The sequence below is a fragment of the Aquarana catesbeiana genome, linkage group LG04 (genome assembly GCF_042186555.1).
Source record: "Aquarana catesbeiana isolate 2022-GZ linkage group LG04, ASM4218655v1, whole genome shotgun sequence".
Lineage (NCBI taxonomy): Eukaryota > Metazoa > Chordata > Amphibia > Anura > Ranidae > Aquarana > Aquarana catesbeiana.
Window position 1 is genome coordinate 372,100,751 of NC_133327.1, and position 21,381 is coordinate 372,122,131.

The window sequence follows — 21,381 nt, forward strand, 5'->3', positions numbered from 1 at the left end:
ACCTGGGGGAGGTAACCCATAAAGCAAAATACTAAAGCCTTATGAAAGGGCGCCCCCGCTCGCTCAAGTGGGGGGGGGGGGAGGCTTCTACAGTTTTCAAGGGTCTGACAGGAACATTGTCAGAGTTCCCGTCTCCTCGTTTTCTCAGATCAAAACGATCCCAGAGATCTAGTGAAAAGAAGTCTCTCCAGCTTTGGATCATCTCTTGTCTCAAAGAGTGATATCAGTGGTCCCCTTGGTAGAGCAAGGATTAGGGTTTTTTCAAACCTTTTTTACGGTTCCATAACCGTACGGGGATCTCAGACCCATTTTCGATCTCAAAGATCTAAACCGGGTTTGAATATCCGTTCTTTTCTCATAGTGCCAATCTGATCAGTAGTCTCTGCCCTACAAGGGTGAGAACTTCTGGCGTCAATCGACATCAAGGATGCTTTTTTCCATGTGTCGTTTTTTTCCCCGCTCACCAGAAATTTACGCTTCAAGGTAGAAAATCTTCATTTTCAGTTTGTAGCTCCGCCTTTCAGTCTAGCTACTCCACCTCAAGTGTTTACAATGGTCCTGGCTCCACCTTTAGCCAGGGTAATGCCTCAAGGTATAAATGGGCGGCACAGTGGTGTAGTGGGTAGCACTCTCATCTAGCAGTAAGAAGGGTCGCTGGTTCGAATCCCGACCATGACACTACCTGCCTGGAGTTTGCATGTTCTCCCTGTGTCTGCGTGGGTTTCCTCCGGGTACTCTGGTTTCCTCCCACACTCCAAAGACATGCTGGTAGGTTAATTGTATCCTGTCTAAATTGGCCCTAGTATAGATATGAATGGGAGTTAGGGACCTTAGATTGTAAGCTCCTTGAGGGTATAGGGACTGATGTGAATGTATAATATATATGTAAAGCGCTGCGTAAATTGACGTCGCTATATAAGTACTTGAAATAAATAAATAAATAATAAATAACAATACTAGCCTATTTAGATCTTCTCTTCATAGATCAATTCGGTAGCCCACTTAATCCAAATTTTGGTCACCGCAGTTAGCTACCTGGAATACCTAGGTTGCATTCTCAACCTAGAGAAATCCTCCTTCAATCCATCAGGGAGATTGCAGTACTTGGGGCTGATCATTGATACAGCTCAAAAGAGGATGTTTTTTTCCCCAGGAAAGGATCAGTTCCATAAGGGAACTGATTAAGTTACTAAAGTCAAAGAAGAATCCTTCTATTCGGCTTTGCATGAATTTGTTGGGAAAGATGGTGGCTTCTTTCGAGGCTGTTCTTTATGCGAGGTTTTATTTAAGACTGCTGCAAAACAGTATCCTGTCAACTGGGAACAAGAAGGCCCAAGCTCTGGGCTTCCTAATGCGTTTATCCCCCAATGTGTGTCAGAGCCCCAATTTGTGGTTGATATCCAAGAATCTTCAAAAGGAGAAATCCTTTCTACCAGTTACCTGGAAGGTGGTAACAGACGCCAGCCTTCTGGGCTGAGGCGCAGTCCTGGAAGAAGCATCTGTCCTAAGGAAATGGTCCAAATCAGTGATGACCTTGTCCATCAATATTCTAGAGATTCAGGTGGTACGCCTGGTCCTCGAGGCCTGGATGCTCAATCTACAGAATTGGCCTATCAGGATCCATTCTGACACTGCCACAGTTGTGGCTTTTATCATTCACCAAGGGGGTACGAGAAGTCGTGCGGCCCAGAAAGAGATGAATCATATTCTATCTTGGCAAAAAACAACATTCTTTGCCTATTAGCAATTGTCATTCTAGGAATAGAAATTGACAGGCGGACTACTTGAGTCACCAACAATTGTTCCTGGGGGAATGGTCCTTTCACCCCGACATGTTTCTGTTGATATACCAGAAGATGGGGAGTTCCGGATGTGGAATTTTGTGTCAAGGACAAGGGATCCAATGGCATACGAAACAGATGCCTTGATTTTCTCCGTGGATAATTTTTTTTTTTACTGATCTATGCGTTCCCTCCTGTTCTGCTGCTTCCGTGCCTTTTTCGCAGGATCAAGCAAGAAGGAAAGGAGGTGATTCTTGGCCCAGGCCCAGTGTGGCCCAGGAGATCTTGGTTTACCGAGATTGTAAAGATGGCGGTGGGGGACCCTTGGACCCTACCACTATGGCCAGACCTTCTCTTGCGAGGTCCGGTATTCCATCCTACCTTACAAACGCTAAATTTAGCGGTTTGCCTATTGAGACCCACATTCTGAAAGATCGTGGGTGGTTAGCCTCAGTAGTTCTACTTGGGTAAATGCTAGGAAGCCGGCCTCCAGCGTCAAGAATCTGGAAGGCATATGTCTCCTGGTGTAAATCCAGGGTTGGCACCCCAGGAAATATGTCATAGGTAGGATCCTTGAGCTCCTACAGATAGGATTAGAATTGAAGCTGGCCTCGATGGCCAAATGTCAGCCTTATCGGTCTTTCTTTTCATCAACCACTTGCTTCCCTCTCTCTGGTTTGTAACTTTATTCAGGGTGTAATGCGGATTAATCCTCCAGTTTGGTCACCCCTGAACCTTTGGGACTTTATTTTAGTCCTGTCGGCTTATAGAAGCAGCCTTTTTTTGGAGCCAGTACGAGATATTCCCTTGGCCCTCTTGACGGGGGAAAAATAATTTTCTTGGTTGCCATATCTTCTGCAAGAAGAATATCAGTGTTGGCTGCTCTTTCTTGTAAGGAGCCGTATTGGTTGTTCATAATGATGAGCCTGTATTGCTGCCTCATCCTGAATTCTTACCAAAGGTAGTATCGGGTTTTTCATTTAAACCAGGATATTGTTCTGCCTTCATTTTTTTTCCAGAACTTCGTTTCTGTGGAAGAAAGGTCACTACATTTTCTTGATGTGATGAGAGCGGTCAAGGTCTATTGAAAGTGACCGATCAGATTCATAAACAAATGTTTTGTTTGTGTTGCCAGATGGTTCTATAAAAAAAAAAAAAAAAAAAGACTGGCAGCATTGAAATATACTATCTCTAAATGGATTTGTCAAGTGATTGTTTCAAACTTATGGTTTTAAGAGGAAAATTCCTCCTTTTCGAATTAAAGAGCACTCCACCAGGGCTGATAGTGCTTCTTGGGCAGTGCATCACCAAGCCTCCATGGCTTAAATCTGCAAGGCTGCAACTTGGTCTTCAGTCCATACATTTACCAGATTCTATCAAGTAGATGTAAAAGACATTAGGACATCGCCTTTGGGCGCAGTGTACTGCAGGTTGCAGTATGAGTCTTCTAGTCTCTTGGTGCCCTACTTTGTTGTGTCTCCCTCCCTTCAGTTGGCATTGCTACGGGACATCCCTCCCCCTATAATTACCTCAGCCTGATTTCTCTCCAGCTAAGTATCCGAGAGCATCAGTTCTCTCCTCTCTCCTTCCTCACAAGGCAGATTGATAGTAGCATAAGCCATTGGCTCCTACTGCTGTCAATCAAATGCTGTGATGAGGGAGAAGGGGACAGGGCCGAGCTGCCGCTGTCTGTGTCTATGGACACAGGCACAGCAGCTTGGGATCAAGCTAGTAGGTGTGCCTCCGTAGGAAGCGCCTTCCTATGTTGGGACACTGAGAAGAGGAGGATTGGAGCTGCTATGTGCAAAACCATTGCACAGAGCAAGTAAGTATAACAGTTATTTTTTATTTTTTTAATTATCTTTTACAAGCACTTTAACAGCCCAGGGAATGGCAGCAGGGCATAGCAATGGGGTGATAGTACACAGGGTAGAACTATAGCACAGCAAGGAGAAACAAGGGGCAGAAGGGTTCTAGACTCCTGCTGTGGGAGTTCAACTGTCCTGGCTACACAGCAGAGAGGGCAGGCAAGGCAATCTTGGAGGCTTCTGGGCACACAACAGTCTTGGTCCCCCACAGGTTTTGGCAGCACATGGCTCCTGCAAAAAAAGGATCTACAAAGTGGGGAAAAGAAGAAAGTAACACAGTCCATACTGCACTATCAATCTCAGCAGTTCTAAGCACCTTCTTGTCTTCCTCTAATGAAACTTGCAGGCATGAGTTCCTTTGTGTCCATCAGAGTAAATTTTAGAGAATGTTGGACACATAGCATAGAGGTATTATATGGTAATTCAGATTTTCCCTGCACTTTAACATTGATCATAATTATGGACCGTCAGTCTCTACTGATCTCCAAAATTTGCTGCCTCAACATCCCAATAGTATGCTACTGTATATCATAAAAGCCACATGGGGGTGTTTTTTTTTCTGGCGGAACTGCATTCTTTTGTAATATGTTCGCCTATTTATGTGGGACATTATATTATTATATGTATGTACACATACAGCACAATATTGACCAGGCCAGAATTCAGTTGACAATGGTCGATTTGTCCAAGCCAACTCGATTTTAATATAACAGCTGATGTCCCTTTGGTATGTTGATCTTATGCAAGTCTACCTAGGTGTGTGAGGTATGGCCTGTTAATCTAATTGAACATTTCAAAGGGTACTTTGTTTAAAGGACCATAGAAGAAGTATTTATTGATGGTAATTATACTTGAGGGGGTAACAATGGGATCAATTAGTGTTTTGGGTTGGCCTAGCGGAGGCTCCCTCCTGGAGTGCTAATATATCAGGGGGGACTTGTTGATGTTAATATGCAAGAATACAGATTAGGAATGTAGGTATTGCAGGACTCAAAAGGGTGTTCAGGTGGTATCTGTTAATCTAATCTAATCACACATATCAAAGGGGACTTGTTGATGTTGATATGCAGGAGTGCAGATTGGGGCGGTTTATGACTGCAGCTGTTCATGGTTGGGGGTTGTTGTCTGTCTGAAAGACTAAAAGCATATCAAAGGCCTAAATGGAAACGGCCAATCAAATTGCTCAGCCATTCAGTGTCTAGTGAATATAACATGGCTTTCGGTCTATAGTTTAGTATAGTCCTGTCTGTGTATGACTATGAAGGCACAAATCTAGGAAACATGGGGCTCTAAATTATATTTACTTTGTTGGATTTTGGTCATCTGTGGACTTTGGACTTTGTTCTGTGTTGGAAGTCAATAAAGTGCATCTCTCTGGAAGAATTGGATTGCTGCGGAAGAGTACTTACATCATCATTATAATAACTACTAATTAATTATCATACCCACTCTACAGCATATATCACTACATTGGTGCCGTGACCCGGATCCCTCTTAAATAATGGCAACAATCCCATCATATAATCCTCTTATTATAAAGATGGAAGTAGAATGACAGGATTTGCTGGTGTTTGTTTAAAAGATGGCGAGGTACAGAGACAATTTTCATATTCATGTAGAGCTCATTCTGCACAGTATGTGGAGATAGCAGCACTTCTGCAAGTTCTCATTGAGTTAAGAGATGATGGTGGAATTGTTAACATTGCTTCTGACTCAGACCAGGTATGCAAGGGTGCAGTTGTCTATCTTTCATGGTGGAATGTGATGGGCCTTAAAGGGACAGATGGCAGTGAGATAAGATATACATCCCTATGGAAAATGATAGAGGAGGAAACGCAATTATTTTCAAAAATTAATATCCGAAAGGTACAGGCCCACAGAAAACAAACAACTGAGCACTACTGGAACAATACTGTAGATAGATTAGCAAAGGAGGCTGCAGTAACATCCCCCGAATGGCCTCATATAGAGCATACTTTGTCATTTCCAGTGTCTGCCCTTAGACATGCTCAAGCAAAAGGAATTGAAGAAAGGACATGTGAGTTGGGTAAAATACAAGATCAGGATGAGGAATTAGCTCAACTAAAAGAAATGTGTAGGACTGGGCCCATACAATTTGAGGGTCAAGAGATGCAGGTGAAGGATGGCCTTCTAATAACTTATAAAAACAATTTATCTTTATGGGTTGCCCCAAAAGGTGTGAGGAAAGACATTCTCACATGGATTCATGGGTCGCCTGTTGGTGGACACCCCAAACTTCCTTTAGCTTTAGAGAGATTAGATCATGTAGCATGGTGGCCTCAAAATAAACAACACATGCAGGACCATATCTTATCATGTTTGATGTGTGCCAGGCATGATCCCGCAAATAGGAAGAGGAGAGGGGCACTGATGAGACAAGCTCCCATGGGACCATGGGAGCGAATACAAATTGATTACACAAGTGAATTGCCTAACACTGCACACCAGAACAAATATTTACTGGTTGTGGTGGATTCCTGGTTTGAAGCTTTCCCTACCAAAAATTGTACTGCCACTACTACTGCAAGGACCTTGGTCAAAGAAACATTTAGTCGGTGGGGGATACCAAAAGTTTTAGACAGTGACAATGGGCCAGGATTTGTAGGTAATGTAATACAAGAGACATGTAAGCTCCTTGGGGTCATCCAAAAATTTCACATCTTCTATCACCCTGAGTCTGTGGGACAGGTTGAACGAATGAACAGGACAATTAAAAATGCTCTTAGAAAGGTTGTAAATGAGCAAGGTACCGATTGGGATGAAAAATTACCATTTTCTCTGGCAACTATTCGTTCCAGAGTTTGCAGGTCCATAGGCTTTGCCCCTTATGAAGCTCTGCTCGGCAGAACAATGAGAACGTGGGAACATCTTATAAATCCGGTCCCAGCCGCATTAGAAACTGTGTAGAGATCTTAAAGGATCATGTGATTACAGTACATAAGGCTGTGTGCCACCGATGAATGTACCCATAAAAGCTCACAACAGTGGTTTAATGCAATGGGTGACACTAACGAATACCAAATTGGGGCTAGAGTAATGTTACAGGATTTTTCTGGGTTTCACCCATTTCCTAGGGCAAAGTGGAAGGGCCCTTATGCAGTCATAGACAAAATTGGACCCTCTGTTTACTTATTAGACTTGGGAGAGGATAGGTCAAGATGGAGTGATGCATGTCAGATCAAAGCATTTAACCACTTCCCGCCCGGCCCATAGCAGATGACAGCCGGGCGGTGGTTCAGTTATCCTGACTGGGCGATTGGTGGAGCAGTGTGTCAGTCTGACACACCGCTCCACCGATCTTGCCTATCCGTGCCCACCAGTGCCCACCTATCAGTGCCCATCAGTGCCCATCCATGCCACCTATTAGTGCCACCCATAAGTATCCATCAGTGCCACCCATAAGTACCCATCAATGCCACCTACGAGTGCCCATCAGTGCCGTCTATGAGTGCCCATCGGTGCTGCATACCAGTGCCACCTATCAGTGCCCATCAGTGCCGCCTATCAGTGCCCATCAACAGTGCCCGTCAGTGCCACCTCATCAGTGCCACCTCATCGGTGCCCATCAGTGTTGTCGTATCAGTGCTCGTCAGTGCAGCCATATCAGTGCCCGTCATTGAAGAAGAAAACGTACTTATTTACAAAAATGTTTAACAGAAACAAAGAAAAACTTGTTTTTTTTTCAATATTTTTGGTCTTTTTTTATTTGTTGCGCAAAAAATAAAAACCGCAGAGGTGATCAAATACCACCAAAAGAAAGCTCTATTTGTGGGAACAAAATGATAAAAAATTTGTTTGGGTACAGGTAGCATGACCGCGCAATTGTCATTCAAATTGCGACATCGCTGAAAGCTGAAAATTGGCCTGGGCGGGAAGGTGTCTAAGTGCCTGGTATTGAAGTGGTTAAAGGAAAAATGGATTTGATGGATGAAAGCATTGTCTAACTTTCTTCCTGAGATTGTCTTTCAGGTTCCAGGAGTAATGCGAATACCAGAGGACTACACCAACATGAAGACATCCCCCCTGGACAAATACAAGCCTTCTCTATTAGCATGTGTGTTGATGACAGCGTCAATCACTCTACTACTTTGCATCACAAACATCAGAGTGGAAACGTGTCAAGTTAAAGAATTGAAGTGCTTACCAGTGGGGAAAAATGATCAAAGTAAAAGAAGTGTAGTGGATCATACTACAGAACTTACTGTTTTAGGGGAATCAGAAGGCATCCAGATACATGGGGATACTGTAAAGGGCATAGTCGGGGGGTGGATAGTCGTTAGATGTGAGATCATGATGCCAAAATCTGATTACTTTGCGGAATCTGCTGTTTGGACTTACCCAGAAGGAAGCGATCGTCACAGGAGTACAGATATAATATTAGTGGAGACAAAGAATGGACCACAAATGCAAATGACTTTAGAAAGGAATTTTACAGTATTTAAGGAGGGTATTATATCTTGTAGCCCTCATGATGTGGAGGATGGAGTCTATACAAAAAACCTACATATAATGGTCACAAATTCTAGAGACTGCCCTACAATTTTACAGTGGCCAGAACATGGACTTTTCCTTGAGCGGAATCAAAATTTAGTGTATAGCGATGTTTCATATTTATCATTACTATTATTGTTGAATTTTACATCATTTAACATTCCAGAGAGTTGCCCAAAATCAATGGGATTATGGTTTAAAGCGGTCTTTCAAACACATGTAAACTTATTTTGGGATGCTACGCAAGGGCTTAATTTTAAGAAAGTTTCAAAGAGGGATCTGGGTACTGATATCATATCAGGCCTCAGTTTGGGTAGTTCGATTTTGAATAGGGTTGATATAGAGAGTCTAAATATAAGAGAACAGAATTTTGTGGGTGGATTACAGCAGATACTGCTTAAAGGGGGATGAGTGGATTTAAACACTCTAGCTGAAATGAAAGTAGGTATTCAGAACATTCACACCATTGCTGCAGATTTGCAGAACATTCAAATGTCCGTGAGTGCACTGAATAAAACCCTTCAAACCAATAATGTATCCAAGTCTATAGTCTGTGGTATTATAGGAAACTTGCTGAGTGAACACCTGAGCCTAGGGCTTCAAAAAATCAAACAAGGAGAATGGCCAAGGATAATGAACTCAACTTTATTATTCAATCTTATCAAAGACAGTGGTGTTACTTGTAGGAACTTTGCCCTATTGACCTAGCAGAACTTTACTGACCTAGCAGAAACTCCCTCCTAGTGTACTAGTATTTCAGAGGGGACTATAGTTGGCAGTGAGTCTTGTCTGTGTGTGACTATGAAGGTGTAGATCTAGGAAAAATGGGACTCTAAGTTATATTTACTTTGTTGGATTTTTGTCATCTGTGGACTTTGGACTTTGTTCTGTGTTGGAAGTCAATAAAGTGCACCTCTCTGGAAGAATTGGGTTGCTGCGGAAGAGTACTTACATCATCATTATAATAACTACTAATTAATTATCTACCCACTATATATCATATCACCATATATCATATCACATCACACATTCTGGTGTCTCCACCGATGGACACTGGCAGGGAGGATCTATTTTTCATCTGGACTGCGAGGACTGCCAAGGTGCTGGCTGTGGAGTAGGCAGGTGGGCGCGTTTACCAACACTTCTTCTGTAGTTCCGGCTGGCAGCAGCCTTGCATTTCACCTCTGCCTGTATCTTCTTCACTTTTTGCACTAGTCAGCCTGGAGTGTCTCTGCACTGAAAGTGTGCCCTGCTTTGCAGTGTGCTTCTTCTGTGCTATTGATGTGCTGGATAGGAGCTCCTTGTGCCCGACACTGTTTAATTGCTGGAGCCAGTAACACTGGGCTACTGATTACAGGTTTCATGCACAGATGTGTGCTGACAGCTGTGTGATTGTGTCTGCACATTTCTGTTCATATAGCTAGCGGATACTGGCATAGTGTAACAGGCACCAGGAACTAGCTACATAGATTCAAACACTAAATACTCCACTCCTACTTCAGCAACAGACACTGTGCAGGTAATGATATCACTGTGGGCAGGAAGCTGGGACACTGGACAAGCTCTAAATGCAAAGATTTTCTAGGCCGACCAATGGCACTGAAGGACTCAGGTGAGCTGAATATCCTGCTGGTGGAAGCACCTGTAAAAGTGTCTTCCCACCACCACCTCACCTTCTCTCCTCTAGTCATAGCACCTTCCTCTACTCCCTTCTAATCCCTGTGCCTCCCTGTCACCCACCTAACCCTCCCAGGCTACAGCAACTCCCACCAACCTCCACCTATCTTCTACCCACCTACACCTTCCTCCCCAATCAAAGCACCTTACACACACATCGTTCCACCCTGCTTGTCATACTGGAAATGTATCATTGGAACAAGTGTTACCGTTGGAAGATTTTCCCTCACTTTCAGTCCCAATGACAGTGGCCACTTGTTTATACCAGCTTCGAAAACTGAAAGTGAGGGAAAATCTTCCAACAGTAACACTTGTTCCAATGATAACGTGTAAGAGGGTATTTCCTTCACTTTGGAAAACAGATGAAAAAAATACAAATTAAAGAAAAAAATATATGCCTGATCAGAGTGAATTATAGTTCCTAAAACCGCCTCCAATACAGATGACTGTATTCTCAAGCAATATAAGTATTTATTTTAAAGGATTGTGTTTATCTAGGGGAAGTGTTCCTCACACGGTGAAGATTTTGTGTTTGGTGGATGGTGCACACACTGACCAATCTCTAGGATCACCCATTGTGTTGAAAGTTTCAATTTATACTATCACCACATAGAAATCAACTATTTTGGATATTGATACTGGTCAGAAGCTGAAATTGACTAACAGTAGCGCTGTTTTAACATGGGACTGATGCAGCAGTTTATCTGAACTTTCTTGTGTTAATTGTTTTATAACTTTGAACATTTTTAACAGCTGCTTTTGCTTAGCATATCTTTATCTGCTTGACCGCTGAAACAGCGATCAAACAGGTCTCATAATTTAAAACTTTTATGTTTGAATGTTACTATTCTGACCTTGAGAACTGTGAAGTACTTTGGCGCTGAGTAGTGTACATAGGCCTGGGTTTACACAAGTTTTTATATTATTTTCAGTGTTGCCTGTCAGCTAGCCATCTCTTTCTACAACTTCTTGGAGTCCCTGCATTCTTTGCAGCTTCTCTGCTGCTTACTTTAAATGTATTTGCATTTTTCATAAATTCTCTTTACTTGAGTTTCAATTATTGATTTAAAGGTACAAAACAGAGCATATTGGGCATATCCTGGCTCTAGTAGCTACAATGTAAAAATAGAAGAATTAAAAAAACAGTGCCACTCATAGATACGCTGGGGTCCACCAAAATAGGAAAATAGAGGACTATGTAAAAAAAGCACTAGGTTCTCATCTATTATTTAGAAGAAAATCCAGGAGAAATCCGCAGTTATAATCCCAATGCCTAGGGGACCAGTTATAGTAGTGCAAAATGGCCAACTGAAGAAATTTACTCTCCTGGCTCCAATAAAAGAAGATAGATATTAAGCATGGTGCTCAGAGGATGCATTGCTAGATACAGATTTAAGCCAGAGATCCCAGACCTTATGAAATTTTGTAGGACAACCTCTAGAAGTGGCTTTATATAGTGGAAAAGCTAAGGTAGGGCAATATAGGACTCCCATCTCAACACAATTTGCTTTTCTAGTATAAAAACAGAAAAAGACCCAAACGTGTCCTAGATGCTCTTGTAAAGGATCGACCAACCTCAACAGACAAACATCCACACTCAGCGGGACCTGAATAGTGGTTAGTGAGGAGATAAAGGTTAAAAGGGAGGACCAAAAAGTCTGTATCTGAGGGCATGCCCAAAACATGTGGAAGTAATCCGCTGAGGCCACCGAACACCTCCAGCAAATGAAAGGCACAGAGGGGTATATTCTGTGCAATCTCAGTGGAGTAAGATAAATCCTATGTAAAAATCTTAAATTGTATAAATCTATCCCTAGCAGACACTAATTGAAGAAAGCGATATTTTCACATATCCTCCTAATCCTTCCCGTCAAGCCCTGGAACATTCATCTGCCATTTGGAATGCAGGGCATCAAGCCAATGCTAAACAGAGGTTAGTAAAGGCTTGTAGATCTTAGATAGAGGTTTACTTAGGGTTTCATCTTTTAGGAGTGATTTAATTGCTGTAAGAATAAGATCATTAGGCTGTACTCCAAACTGAGCATGAAAGGCATGATGTAGTTGCAGGTACTGAAACCGGTAGGCATTTGGGAGATCAAATTACTGTTTCAATTTATCAATGGACTTTAAAGTGCCTCCTTCGCAGATGTTTTTAAAATATTTGCCACCCCATGTTGCCCATATAGCTGGATAAGGGATGGAAAAAAATTCAGAGAGCTAAGGATTCAGCCAGACAGGGTTGTGAGGAGACTTATGTCTAGTAATTGTAAACCAGTCAGGATGCACCACCCATCCAGGCTTTGAGAACGGCTTTCATGGAAGCTGTCAGGGCAAGTGCAGGAGCAGTTCCTCAGTGAGATTTCTTAAGGTCTCATAGGAGCCCAGACGAGCAGCTTCCAAAACTACTGAGGCATCAGAAATCAGCCAGTTATGAATATTTCAAAATAAGGCGGCTGGGAAGTATTTCTAAACATTAGGGCAAGCTAATCCACACTGCGACCAGGGTCTTTGAAGCACAACTGCTTACTTTCACAGCTATTTACATTAAATTTCTAAGGACTACATATCCGTTGGTACCTTGCTGCCTGCAAGCTGCTATTTCTGTATTAACTCTGTCTCCTGAAACTCCTCAGTACTTTTGTAGCTCAGAAGGCAGGCTCTGTGAAATGAGTGTCGCGAGTCTGCCTGTTCCCACAAGCACTAGTCCATGCACACCAGCTCTAATAACTTAGCCTAGGGAATATATTTTTATTTTTTATTGCTTAAAGAACTTTAAACAGGAGAGGGGGTAGGGCATGGGATACTCCAGAACTCGATTGGAGATCTTCATTCTGCTGAGGACACAGGCAATGGCCAGTGTTCTGAGACTCTATGAGAGCCGTCCCAGTCCATAGCTACCTCTGGCATTTACATGCCAAAAGCAGCACACAGTCACTCTAGATTTTTGTTCAGGGTCAGTACTCACAAATCCCTGGACAGCTGCAACCCTTGCAGCTTCTGGCTGACACTTCTCAGTGAGGGAGATAGTCCTTCTCCAGACCAGATAGTGAAATCCCACAGCCAGGTTTTTACTCACAATGTCCCAGGAGCTGTCAGTCACCCAGAATCCACAGGTAGATTTTCAATGTTGGGGATAAAAGATCCTTTCTCCAGAACAGGACATCAGGATAGTGTCCTACACCAACTATAATCCACTGGAAATTCTTCCCCAAGCCCTCAGCCTAGAAACCACTGAGGCCCAGACTGTAGTAATCCTCAACTCGCTTCAGCTGTCCCTAGGGATAATAGTACCCTAAGGCTTGGAACCCTCCTGGGTAGGAAAGTACAATCTGCTTAGGCCACCTGCACATTTATCACCTCCTCGGCCACCTTCTGGAAACAACTTCCTGAGGATTGGCCTGGGACCTGATACACTTTCAACTGATCATTTGAATCGCCTTTTCTATGCTCTGGAAGCCTCTTCCAGGGGTAGGGGGAAGCAAACTTTCAGCTCAAGAAAATATGGTCACACCAAAACAATCGCAGCTCCACTCACTACACTCACTACAGTGGAACCAAAAAAAACAAAAAAACTTGCCTAGCTAGGAGGGAGCTACATAAGTGACTACTTACAGGGCAAAGTGAATTCATGTCACAGAATTCAAGGATGTAAATTTGTCGGAATCTCGACAAAGTAAGTTTACATACTTCAAGATTGTTCAAATTAATAGGAATAGGCTAGAAATAATTGCAATACAAAGTAGATATAAATATGTGATTTCAGATTTTGATCATAGATACACTGTATGGCTAGGGGCCGAGTAATAAGATTTGTTACCCCTGGCAGCCACTGCACACTTATTTCTCTGAGTTGAGGGCATGCCCTTGCCATCTTCACAAACAATGTAGGACTATTGGTCCTGCAGTGCATGATGATATCAACATGCAACCACCAGCCAGACTGCTGAAGAGAACAAGCTTTGAGAGACCAGTAGCACAGTATGGAGAAACCCTGCTGGAGCAAGGAATAAGGTACGTCTACCCCGAGAATTAATGAGCATTTAACCCTTGCAGTGCAGGGAGGCCCCACTGCAAGGATATTTTTTTCTGGTGCGTTAATTGGTGAAAACTATTAAATTCATTATTTTTTAGTATCCTCACTTTGCATCATTTACATAATTTTTCATAAGTGCCTAAAACTTTTTCACTGTACTATATGTTCACACAGCAGGGCTGACTTTAGATTTAAGTGGTAAAAACTGCTACATTTTAAGGACATACATGCAAGGATTAGGATAACACACAAACTCCATGCAGACTATGCCCGTGACTAGTACTTAACCCTGGTACCAGATACCAATGTGTTGAATTGGCTTACGCATATCGGTACTATCCACTGAAAAAAAAAAAAAAAAGCTCCCATTGCATAATAGCTTTTGCTTGTTTCTCTTTCCTCCTATATCATGTAAATAGCCATCACAAAAAAATTGCTAAACAAATTCAACTTTGTGAAACTGCACCTGGCAGAATACAGAAGAATGCGCTTTTTCTTGGGAAGGGTTAAATATACAGTACTTGAAAGCTCTAGCAAGATTTTCCTCTGTTATCGTTTTAGAGTCTTCTTTTAATTGTAAAATGCACTTTACCCATTGTTAGTGTCATATCTGTTTGTAGGCAGATGTAGTTTGGCCTCTATCCAGTAGGTGGTGTTGTGCCACTATACAGATGAACCTAAATCTTTAGAGGAAGATTGTTCCTTGAGAGATTCCATAGTGGTCACAGAGGTTTCATTGTTCATCATTCAGAGATATGCTCCTGGTGCAGTAAACTCATGTGAGTGCTGCATGGGTAGTTTTTGCCGCTACAGGAGTGTTGACAGTTAACTCCCAACAACAGCAGTGACAGCAGCAGAGAGGAGACAGCTGGGAACAGGTGCAGGCTGTGCTCTCCTCCTCTAGCTCCTCCCTCCTGTCTGAATAGCACTGCTCCATGCAGGATATCATAGAAGATCACTGTCAAATTCCAACTGTACAGGATTTCATTACCCATCCCCTATATCCTCCCTAGGCTGCACCCCTCCTGGTAGCAGAAAATGTGGGTAGGGGCGGGTAATCAAATTCCATACTCTCCTGATCTGAGAGCGTTCCTGTATCATCTCCTGTATACAGACTGGAGGGCGGAGAGCACAGCCCATGCCTCCTGGCTCTTTTGTTCTCTATGCTGCTGTTGCTACCCAACTTCCAGCCTGTAAATTTCAGGGAAGGAGGGGAGACTTGTAATGTGGATAACAAACATTTGCACTTGGGATGAGAGGTTCTGTGCTGGGAGGAGGGTTGGTTGGGGGATTTGTGCTAGGTTGGTGGAGGGGGGTTGTGCTAGGAGGGTAGATTTGGCAGGGAGAGGATGCATGCTAGGAGGGGGGTATTTGTGCAAAGAGCGGGTTTTGGGGGAAGGGAATTTGTGCTAGGAGGGGGGTTTTTGGGGTAGGTAATTTATGCTAGCAGGGGGAATTTGGGAGGGAAGATTTATTCTGGGGGAGGGGGATATTTGTGCTAGGATGGGTAATTTGGGGGAGGGGTGGAATTTGTGCCAGGAGGAGTGATTTGGAGGGGGAAGTTGTGCCTCCAGAAGAAGCCATTCTCTGGTAACTCAGGCTAAACCTGGAATACTGCCTTGCTGCAATACTGTGTCATTGCTGAGCAGGGCTGAACTTGGTCAAAAATTTAGCCCTGGACTTCATCCATTTGGCCCACTTTAATTTTGCAAACACGCACAAACACAGTATATAAACTATACGCAAAAAAATGGTAGGGTAGTATATAGACAGGCTAGGGTAGCATATAGACAGGCTAGGGTAGTATATGGACAGGCTGGTGTAAAGGGAAACTCTGATGTAAGGTGGTCTCTTTTTTTTTTTTAATTCAATAAACTTTTTATTAAGGTTTTTACAAATGCATACACAAAGTCATGAAATTATAATAATAACATGACCAAACTACAATTCAGAGTGAGAGGAGTAATTAAACTGCTGTCCTAACATGCGAATATAAATTTCACATTCACCCTACACTTTATAAAAATGTTGCCGGGGCCTATTGGGTGGAAGGGCGCCTTCCCCAGGCATCCCAGCTGAAGTCTGGCTGCTACCCGGGGCTCCCCCCCCCCCCCCCCCCCAGACAACAACAATAACCTTAGCCAAGATGTCAACCATAACCATACCTATACATCACGTTTCTTAATGCCCCTCCCCCCATTCCCACATTCCCACAGCTCCCTGTTCTTCATCCTCTTTCCTCCTCCCTCGTTCTAATTATACTCTATCACACATTTCCTCATGGTGGACAACCCATATTATCTAACCATGGCTTCCATAACTTTAGGAATTTGTCGAAGTTCCCGCGTCTAATAAAGGCCACTTTTTCCTTCCTTACTGTTGCATTCATCTCTTTAACCCATTCTTCAGGCGTCGAGGGGCCTATTTGATTGCCAATTTTGGGCAATCAATTTTCTCACTTGGAATAAACATCTTAGTATTACTGTTTTGATGCCTACGGACTCTCCGATTCCCTCCATTCTTCCCAACACACATAGACTGCCCATTGGTTCCAACTTAGTCCCATAGATTCTATTTATAACGTTTAGTATCTCTGTCCAATACCGAAATAGCTTTGGATATCTCCATACCATATGTGCAAGATCTCCTGTCTCTTGGCACCTTGGACATTTGGCATCTGTCTGGCAGCCAAACTGAAATAGCTTCTTGGGAGTATAGTAGGCTCTGTGTATCAAAAACAAATGTGACATTTTCTGTGAGGGGGAGACAGACACCAGGGGACCCTGTTCTAGTATCTTCCTCCACTGTTCCATTGTTATTATTACCCCTAGATCCTCCTCCCACCTTCTCTTATTTTTATCCAACCTTACCCCATTGATAATTTTGCTACTTATTTGCTTGTATAAATCTGAAATTAAACCTTTAGTTGTTCCTGACTCAACTAACCTTTGGAGTAGGGGTGCACTGCTCCATTCCACTACTTGTGTTTTAAACTGCGCATTAAGAACATGCCTAATTTGAAGATACCTGTAGAACAAGTTATTTGGTATGCCATACTCTCTTCTTAATTCTACAAATGTCTTCAATGTACTCCCCTCGTATAGCTGAGCCAGTCGTCCTATACCAAACTCTTCCCATTCATTAATCTTTTCCATTAGAACCAATTCTTGGAGTTGTCTGTTATTCCAGATAGGGGCACACTCTGTTATCTCCTTATATCCCATTACGATTTTAACTGACTGCCATACCTTGGCAATCAACTTTAATGTAAGACTCCTGTGGGGAAAAGAATCCGCTTCAAGGACTTCTACAACCATGTTATGCAGAGATCCCTGTAGCATCATTCTTTCACTTGCATTTCCCACTCTCGATATACCGCACCCCCCCTAATGCTGCAACTGAGCAGCTAGAAAGTAGCTGCGAGGGTGAGGAACAGCCATTCCTCCCTCTTATGTTGGTAACTGCAGTATTTGCAAACTAATCCTGTCCTGGTCCTTCTTCCAAATTAATTCCCTGAAAACAGTTTCTATTTTCTTGAACCATTCCTTTCCAATCCAAACTGGAGAGTTGTGAAGCAGGTAGAGCAATTGTGGCATCCAGATCATTTTGATCAGGTTAACACGTCCCGCCACTGAGAGGGGTAAGCGATTCCAAATATCACTCTTTCGCTTAAATCTAAGCAAAAGTGGGACTAAGTTATTAATAATGTATTGACTTGGATCCCTAGTCAGCCATATCCCTAAATACCTCATCCTGTCAACCACTTTTAATTGAGATATTGCCAACTGCTCTGGATTGCTTAATGGATCTACAGGTAAAAGAGCTGATTTTTCCCAGTTTATCACCAGGCCCGAGAACCGCCCAAATTCCTCAACTATGTTCATTGCCTCCTTTAGAGATGAGTCAGTGTCACCAAGGAAAAACAAGATGTCATCTGCATATAATGCAATCCTGTCCTCCCCCGCCTCCCTCCTAAATCCCTGTATCCCCGAGGTTGATCTGATCACCATTGCTAATGGCTCCATCATAAGAGCGAAAAGCAAGGGGGATAGGGGACATCCCTGTCTCGTCCCTCTCTTGAGCTTAATCACTTCCAAGTATGCATTGTTAATTTTTATCTTGGTTCATGGTGCGTTATAAAGTGCTTTTACCCAACCCACAAATTTGGATCCAAACCCAAATAACTCCAGTACCCGCCAAAAGTAATCCCATTCCAGGCTGTCAAAAGCCTTGTTTACCGTCGGTATCTGCAAGTTCAAATATACCTGCATAATATTGATACTGGTAGATCTATTGGGAATAAACCCAGATTGATCCGGGTGTATAAGATTCTGAATACACTTATTGACTCTAGCTGCCAGCACTCTTGCCAATATTTTGGCATCAGAGCATAATAACGATATCAGCCTATAGGAAGAGGTGTCCATCTGGTCTTTCCCCTCCTTCTGCAATACTATTATTGTAACCTCTATCACCGAGGAAGGCAGCCTCCCCCCCGCCGCCTCTCCCAGCATTTTTAACAATTCTGTAAACAATACCTCTCCGTAACGCCTGTAAATCTCTATTGGGAGTCCATCTAGGACAGGAGATTTCTGATTGGCCATTCCGGCTACTGCCCTTTGCAGCTCCTCTAATGTTATTGGAGCCTCTAGTTTATCCCTTTCCATCTCTGAAAGAACCGGTAAAGGTGGTCTCTAATAGTCAGAGCCCCCTTACATCACAGTCTGCAGTTCACAGTGTAAGAGCAGGGCAAGGGGGTGTTCAGCAGACTCTAATTTAAAGGGGAACTCTGTGGACTGTGGTGTAAAGGGAAACGCTGATGTGGGGGGTCTCTGGTCACCAGAGCCGCCCTCCTTACATCAGCATACACTATGGTAAGGGGGGACACTGATATAAGGGGGAACTTTTATATCAGTGTTCCCCTTATCTTAGGTTCGCTACTCCCCTCTTACATCAGTTTCCCCCTGCAGATTCTTTTCAGCAGATGGCAGTGGCAGTGCAGTCTGTCTGTGGCATTGAGCTGTCATGCGATGCACTGACCTAAAGTCCAGGGCACTGAAGGCAGGAATGGATCATCTTCTAATTTGTGGAAAAGGTGAGCCGAGTTGAGCTGAGCTGAGCCCTTCAGTGAACTGCCCTGCCCCCTGAGCCAATTCGAGCTGAGCCCAGCCCTTCAGTTGATCGCCTCGTCCCCTGAGCCGAGCCCTTCAGTGGACTGCCCCACCCCCTGAGCCAAGCTGAGATGTGGAACAAACCAAGGGACCTAGGGAGAGGAGGGAGAGTGGGTGGAATATACACAAAGGAGGTTGAATAACAGTGGCTGGATTGACACAGGAGCTTGCCTTATTCCCGTCCATCGAAAATTATGGGCTGGATGGGGACAAGAGTAAAGCTTCCTGGGCCAAGACACAGCACCAGCCAGGCTGTCACTAAAACTGGCCCACTGAGCCATCGGCCCACCGGGAAACTCCCAGTAGTCCCGATGGCCAGTACATGCCTGTTGCTGAGTAATCTGCTGCTGCAATACTGTGCTATTGCGATATTGAGTGTCTTATCGCTGCAGCACCATGCCATTATTGACTGTTCTATTGCAACTGTATGAACATCCAGTGTGTTACATTAATACTAGTGCCTGAAACAACTAATTTCATTTACTTCTGTTAATTATTGAAGGAAATATAAGAAACTATACAACTTCCTGGACAGCTTTAGATGTTGATGCAGGCTTTTGCATTCAGCATTGTAAAATATATTGGGGATAATGAAGACAGCAAATTGCTGATGACAATTGAGGTGGACTAAGAATCCTTTTTTATAGATTCAAAACATTTGATACTTCTTCCGAGCCCGATCCCGCAGTTGATAATGATCTTTGTTGGTTTAGCTTCTCTCTCTGGCCAACCCTTCTTGTCTTCTTGCGGGCTTTTTCTTTTTGTTGGATCCCTGAGCGCCCTTGTTTAAACCCTGTGAGCCTGATGATTGCCACTCATTGACCAATTTGCTGCATCGGGAGAAGAATCCGACGCTGTGGCAGCCATAGTGTCATTGACACTGTCATTTTCAGCGTCAGAGAAACTGACCCTTTTCTTCAATGTGTACCTCCTTGTACGATTAGGATATGAAGGTTTTTTTACATACGTAAACACTGTTGTTCTTATAATCCATACGATCCCTTGCAAGTTTATCCTTTTTACCAGAGATAACATTTTTCTCCAGCCTGTCAAGATTCTTGTTTAATCCAAGTCCACAAAATCTTTATGCTGCTGCAAGGGTGTAAGATCTTTCTGTGTAGTGATTATCTCCTCCTCTAATTTAGCAAGTTTCTCAGTCCTTGAATCAATAATAATTTGTATAAGCTTAAAGGAACAGACAGACAGGGTATTGGGCCACTCTTTTTTATAATTGTCATTAAACAATTCAAACGTAGGAAATTTCTTTACTCGTAGCCCATGAGGAATTTGTTCCAACCTGTTATACTCTGTCAGGGTTTTGACATCCCAAAACAATCTGATTTCTTTGGCCATGAGATTCTCCAATTTCCAGAATAGACACATTTGAGCTGCACGCACCAATACTTACACATTTGGAAGGAGGGTATGTTTACCTCATCCATTTCTTTAGTGTGCGTGTCCGTCCATGCATGCATATATTTTTATTCTAGTACATACAAGTTTTATACTGCACATAAATGTGTTTTGTTTTATATTTTAGGATTTTGGTTTGTATGTCTTTTTTCTTCACATACATTTAATGTAAGATTCCCTGTTAGAACGATTACAATGTCCTCATTGATTGACTGCACCTGCAGTCCAATGTCCACAGGTGTTTTCTATTAACAATCTATGTCTAACAATCTTCATTTTCATTTGTCTTTATTACTCTGATGCATGTGTATATATACCAGTATGTATGTGTAGTTCTTCAAGCTATGATTAAGCACCATTTGGTGTAAAATGCGTTAGCTGTACGTGTTGGTACATGCTCCCTTGGATGTCTTGGAAATTTGTCTTTTTTATGCAATAAAAGGTGATTTTTTTGGAGTGCGGCTGTCCAGTATATTTTTGTTTCTATGTCACTGTTGCAAACAGAGCCGACACCCATCTCATTGCAGATACAGCTGATTCAAGGAGGGGTAATTGTCTTATAGCGGTGATTTTCTGCTGGGTTCACACTGTTGTGCGGAGTGGCTTGCAGCAGGGGGTCCGGTGCATCCCTGTTCACTGTTTCAGGACTGTTTCAATTGTTGGCTGAATTTGGACCTGAAACGGACCAGAAGATGCACAGAACTCTACTGCAAACTGCTCCACAGCCGTCCTAGAGCTGTGTGAACCAGCTTTATTGAGAGCCAGTCACAGTCTCCTGACATGCAAATTCCCACTAGTGTGAACCCAGCCTCAAAGTCTATGGTAGGCTGCAGCTGAGTGAGGCTGAACATTATACCGAGTGATACTGACATTTAGAGCCCTGTGCATTCAAGGGCAAAGGTTTGCAATGCACTAAAACGATGGAA